At 39.7% G+C, this 6,423-nt stretch overlaps 1 pseudogene; it reads right to left on the reverse strand.

Moving 5' to 3' along the window:
- Positions 1 to 678: 678 nt before the first annotated feature.
- Positions 679 to 4,980, reverse strand: LOC100662881 (UDP-glucuronosyltransferase 1A10-like; annotated as a pseudogene).
- Positions 4,981 to 6,423: the final 1,443 nt, after the last annotated feature.

Consider the following 6,423-nt stretch of genomic DNA (forward strand, 5'->3'; position numbering starts at 1 on the left):
TGGCATGTCCTGAGGACTGGGTAGACACTGTGGACCAGGAAGGATGGAGACTTACCAGGGAGAAACAGAGGAACATGACCCAGTGTAGGGGAAGGTGGCATGGAGGAGTCAGGTGACCTCCTGCCATCTGTTCTAGACTGCCCAAGGAGTGACAGGGCAGGAATGGACCCACTGGCTGCACTGCCACTAACCTACAGCTGCGGAGAGCAGTGCCTCTGGGAAGCCTCATGCTCAACCCCCTCTTCTGGCCTGAGTCTGTGAACAGTGACTCGTTAAGTTCATGCAAGCCCAATAGGGTCATTCTGCAAAGCCTTGGCTTCCTTTAGCTTCCTCTACTCTCCCCAGATGGAACCCAGGTGGTAAACGGGTTAATGTATTTGGCTGCTGAACAAAAGTTTGGTGGTTGGAACTCATCAGCTACTCCTCAGGCCAAAGATGTGGCAGTCTGCTTCTATAAAGATTATAGCCTTCGGTGAGTGACAACAATGTCAGAACAATAAAAGAGGGAACGAAGGGAGTAGGTATAGAACTTTCTAATGGAGGGGAAGGCAAGGCAATACCAAGTAATAATAGACTGGTTCAAATCTAGGAAGATAAGATAAATTTCAATGTAACCACAAAGAAAGTTAAAAAACCTACTTACTCTTCAAAATAAAGAAGAAAAAGTCTCCATAAGGATCAAATCTACAAAAAAGAAAGAAATCCACAAATAAAAGGAACTCAGCACAGGAGAGTAAGAGGAACAAAGAAAAAGTTAGCACCACACAAAAAAAAAAGCACTGCAAAATGACAGCAGTAAACTCACACCTATCAATAATCACTCTGAATGTAAATGGCCTAAATGCACCCATAAAGAGACACAGAGTGACAGAATGGATTAAAAAAACAGAATCCATCCATATGCTGTCTACAAGAGACACACCTTAGAAACAAAGACATAAATTTATTAAAAATCACAGATGGAAAAAAATATATCAAGCAAATAACTACAAAAAAAAAAAAGCAGGAGTGGCAATACTAATCTCAGATAAAATAGACTTTAAAATAAAATCCACCATAAAAGACAAAGAAGGGCACTATATAATGATTAAAGGGATGACCCATCATGAAGACTTAACCATAATAAACATCTATACACCCAATGACCGGGCTCCAAAATACATAAAACAAAATCTAACAGCACTGAAAAGAGAAATTGACAGTTCCACAATAATAGTAGGAGACTTCAACACAACACTTTCAGTAAAGGACAGAACATCTAGAAAGAAACTCAATAAAGATACAGAAGAGCTAAATGAGCCAACTTGACCTCATAGACATATGTAGAACACTCCACCCAACACTTGAATGTACACATTCTTTTCCAACCCATATGGAACATTCTCCAGAACAGACTACATGTTAGTCCACAGAGCAACCCTCAACAAAATCCAAAACATTGAGATGATACAAAGTATCTTTTCTGAACACAATGCCATCAAAGTAGAAATTAACGACAGGAAGAGTAAGGAAAAAAAAAAATCTATTACATGGAATCTGAATAACACCCTGCTTAAAAACCATTGGGTAATAGAAGAAGTCAGAGATTCAATCAAAAAATTCCTAGAATCAAATGAGAATGAAAACACATCATGCTAAAATCTTTGGGACACAGCAAAGGCTGTCCTCAGAGGTCAATTTATAGCAATAGATGCACACATCAAAAAAGGAGAAAGGGACAAAATCAAAACATTAGCTGCACAACTAGAACAAATAGAAAGCACACAGCAAAAGATGCCCACAGCCACCAGAAGAAAGGAAATAATAAAAATCAGAGTAGAAAAATGAAACAGAGAATAGAAAAACAATAGAAAGAATCAACAAAACCAAAAGCTGGTTCTCTGAAAGGATCAAAAAAATTGGCAAACCTCAGGCCAAATTGACAAAAGGAAAACAGGAGAGGACACAAATAACCCAAATAAGAAATGAAATGGGACATTACAATTTACTCAACTGAAATAAAAAGGATCATAACAGAGTATTAAGAAAAACTATATTCCAACAAATCTGAAAACCTAGATGAAATGGACAAATTTCTAGAGACACACTACCTACCCAAGGTAACACAAAATGATACTGAAAATCTGAACAGACACATAACAAGAGAAGAGATTGAAAAGGCAATAAAAAATCTCCCAACAAAAAAAAAGCCCTCGCCCAGATGGCTTCACTGGAGAATTCTACTAAACATTCAGAGAAGAGCTTACACCAGCACTACTCAAACTATTTCAGAACATACAAAAGGGAGAGATTCTTCCAAATTCATTCTATGAAGCCAGCATAACCCTGATACAAAAACCAGGCAAAGACACACATGAAAAGAAAAAAAGAAAATCACGCACCAATATCTCTCACAAATATAGATGCAAAAATTTTCAACAAAATTCTACCCAATAGATACTCCATTAGAAAAGTACTTGGGTTCAAAATGAATGCAGACCTAAACTATGGATCCAAGTACAGGACGTAAGTTCTCTCCCTAACCTTTCAAACTGAATCTCTGACTACTCTGGGTAATCCTGCCATGGACAGTAGCAGTCACTTATACTAATTCATCTCTATTCACTGGTGACACAATGCCCTCTCTCAGGGTGAGCAGAGTATTACTGTCTATCTAACATTTTTGTTTTACAAGACCAAATTACGTAGTAGAGCACCCTGGCTCTCGAACTAAGAATGGTTTTTACATTCTTAGAGAACGGTTTTTAAAAAAGTGAAAACAAAACAAAGTGTGAGCGACTCAGACCTCATAAGGCCGGCAAAGCCTAAAATATTTTTATCTGGCCCTTTACAAAAAGAGTTTGCGGATCCCAGATACAGCACGCTGAATTTACGTAAACAAAATAACATGTTCTTTGCTACAAAAACACATAAAAACATTCTTAGCGTCGGTATGAGGGGAAGTATATAATTATTTTTATTCCAAAAAAAATGTCCTCATGAATATGGGGACATTATACAAGTCTAGGAAACCCTGGTGGTGTAGCGGTTAAGTGCTACAGCTGCTAACCAAGAGGTCAGCAGTTCGAATCCACCAGGCGTTCCTTGGAAACTATGGGGCATTCCACTCTGTCCTATAGGGTCGCTATGAGTCGGAATCAACTCGACAGCGTGGGTTTTAGTGGGTTTTATACAAGTCTGTACATTCTACAGGACAACTAATACCGTAATTGTCATTTTGAAGTTTGCACTCACTCATAAGAAATAAATACATGCATTATTAATATTTTATATCTATATAATATTTTATATATAACTCATTGCCGTCAATTCCAACTCATAGCGACCCTATAGGAGAGAGTAGAACTGCCCCACAGGGTTTCCAGGGAGCACCTGGTGGACTTGAACTGCCAACCTTTTGCCTAGCAGCCAAACTCTTAACCACTAAGCCACCAGGATTTCTATTACATATACATATAGTTGTTATTGTTGTTAGTTGTCTATCAATTTTGGCTGGTTGGATAAACTACACGGCATCCAAAGTAAAGACTTTTACGCAGTGATTGAAAAGAACATGCTAGATGTGTATGTTTTGACTTCTAAGATGTTTGCAATTTATTGGCAAATAAAAAATGCCAGGTAAAAAACAATATTCCAGCCTGTTTCCAGATCTTATTTTAATAAAATGAGTATGAAATTACATTCTATATATGCATGTATATAGGAAATAATTTCATAAAAATAATTTCAGAGCACTTTCCTATGGAGGTGGCATAGGATTAGCAAAAGGCGCATTTCATCTCTTACTGTGTTTTTTAGTAGTTTTCAAAGTAAACTATTAGAAAATGTAGCCTGGAGAGTCATCAATTATATACACACACATAAAAGGGGGCCACTTTATGAAATCTGTTAACCCACAATTAAATGAATTGGCATAAAAGAAGTCATTCAACCAAAAAGAAATTACAAACGTGACAAACAAATGGCAAATTCCGGTGCAGTAAGGAGTCATTCATTTTAAACCCAAAGCCAGGTGTTCTTAATGAGCTAAAGAAGAGGTAACTTACCTCTGGCAATGGTTTTCCCTGGTTGCAGTTGATGCCTCCAATGAAGACCATGTTGGGCATCACAGGTTTGGGATAGTCAAAAACAAAGTCAGTTCTTAACAACCAAATGGACGTATGGCTGTAGAGGTCATAAGCCGTGACTGGCGTTTGGAGAATCTCAGAGGCAATTTCTAAGCCACTTTTGAACATATAGTGGCAAAATAAACGTTCCTCCAAATGCAAGATTTGGTTCCATACTCTCTCTCTGAAGGTCATAGTATCTGACAACCCTGATACACCTCTGGGAACATAAGAAATAGGACTGGGACACTGTGTGCCTTCTTCAAGGTAGTGACAAAATGGTCCCCTGGTGAAGACCACAGATGGGAGTGAAAAATATTTGGCAATAATTAAGCCACACAGATCAAAAGGATCCGTAAGCACCGCATCAAAAGAACTCTCTTTTAGGTACGTCACTAATTTTGTGTCGTTAAATAAACTCCTACAATGTGATAAAACTAATTCAAAGAAAGTGCCCGTTGGACTCATTATTAGAGATAATATATTCAAGTCCCGAGTTTCCCAACAATAATTGGAAAAAGTCATGAACTCACGATCCTGATCTTCCAGGGTGTAAGAAGTTGAATAAGTCTTTACTGTGAAGTTGAGTGATTTTCCCAGTTGCCAGCTCACCTCCGGCATGACCACAACTACCTCATGCCCTCTGTGAATGAGTTTCTCCACAACGGCCCGCATGGTGAACCAGTGGCTCCCATCCATGGGGACAACCAGCAGCTTGCCTGCCTCAGCAAAGCCAGGTGCCAACACGAGACACACACATAGAGGAAGGAAGCACATCAAACTTGCAGGCGCCATCGGGAAACTGCAGCCCAGAGCAACTCACAGCTTGGATTCTAAGCTCCTGTGATACAGTCTGTGTGAAAAGTCCAGGCACAAAACCTGGCCCAAGAGAGGGTGTGTATTTGCACGCATGAGGAAACGTGCCCTCACTGCCAATGATTTACTCATGAGGACAATAATGAATAATTATATTTGTTGAGGAAACGTCTGTATGTTTCTCAAACAAGAGTAGCCTTCAATCTTTGGCTTGGGCAGGGATCATGCCTGGTACCATCAATGTGAGTTTAGAAACAAAACTATTAAGCAACCCTTTTAAGCCCTGAAGACTCACAAAAATAAAAAGTAAAGTTGAATAAAGCTCATATTTTGAAATTTGTCCCAAAACAAAATTTGAATTTTAACCTCAGACTACCAAAAGCTCTTGCTCAGAAGGGAATCAGCTTCCCAGGTTCCAGGTAAAAGTTGGAAGTGCCTTATCACTGACCTGGAATTGTTGTTTACAAGTGCTCCTAGAAGGCATAGGCATTGCTGCTTATCTTCTTCCATTTCCAGCAAGAAATTACAAACCAAAAATGTTGGCAGTTCGAATCTACCAGGTGCTCCATGGAAACCCTATGGGACAGTTCTACTCTGTCTTCTAGGATTGCTATGAGTCAAAATCCACTCAATGGTAGCGGGTTTGGTTTTGGGGTTTTAAGGCCTCTGAAATTCTGTAATAAGTTTGACTACCCCACTTCCATGAGCCATTCCAGGAATTTAGTGAAATGTGACTATCATGTGTTTAAATCACTTTCCCTAGATATGACTTTGTGGTGGGTGGCCACCTTCCCAATCCCTGCCAGAAGCCCACTACTGAGACACCTCTCTTCTCTGTGCTTCCATTCGCCTGTTTAGGCTTCTGCTCTAGGACCTGCCCCAACGGGCCTGGTGCTGTCGTTCAGGAACCCTGTGTCTGTGTCCCGCACTCTACAGAGCACTCCTTGAGCTCAAGGGCTGTCTTCTTCAAGCTTGCACCCTTCTCCCACAGTCCCTGTGCTACACTCATACAGAGAAACCCACAAGAAATGCTGGCTGTGTTGGGCTGAATTACACCATCAGGTGTTCTGCATGCTTCATGGGTGAGGCCAATGTGTGTATTGCTAAGTGGTGTCTGTCCACTAAGACCCTGAGGAACATTTAGCGAGGAACTCTGGATCCAACCTGGGAACCTAATGCTTATTAAGAGTCTAAGCTTCATCTTGGGCAGTCAAATGGTTACTAGACATTTGACAAACGTGCAATGGCAATATTGATTTGTTAACTATTAGGGGAAACTAAGTGCAGGGATATTGGAATTCTCTGGACTATTTTTCCAACTTTTACTCTGCTGTCATTCTAAAACTATTATAAAATCAGAAGTTTATTAAACAGCAATTCCACTCCTAGGTATATATCCCAAAGATTGAAAGCAGGGTCTCAAACAGATACTTGTACACCAATGTTCATTGCAATATTGTTCACAATAGCTCAAAGGTGGACTCAACCCAAGTGTTCAACA

This window comes from Loxodonta africana, chromosome 6 (assembly GCF_030014295.1).
Source record: "Loxodonta africana isolate mLoxAfr1 chromosome 6, mLoxAfr1.hap2, whole genome shotgun sequence".
NCBI classification, from domain to species: domain Eukaryota; kingdom Metazoa; phylum Chordata; class Mammalia; order Proboscidea; family Elephantidae; genus Loxodonta; species Loxodonta africana.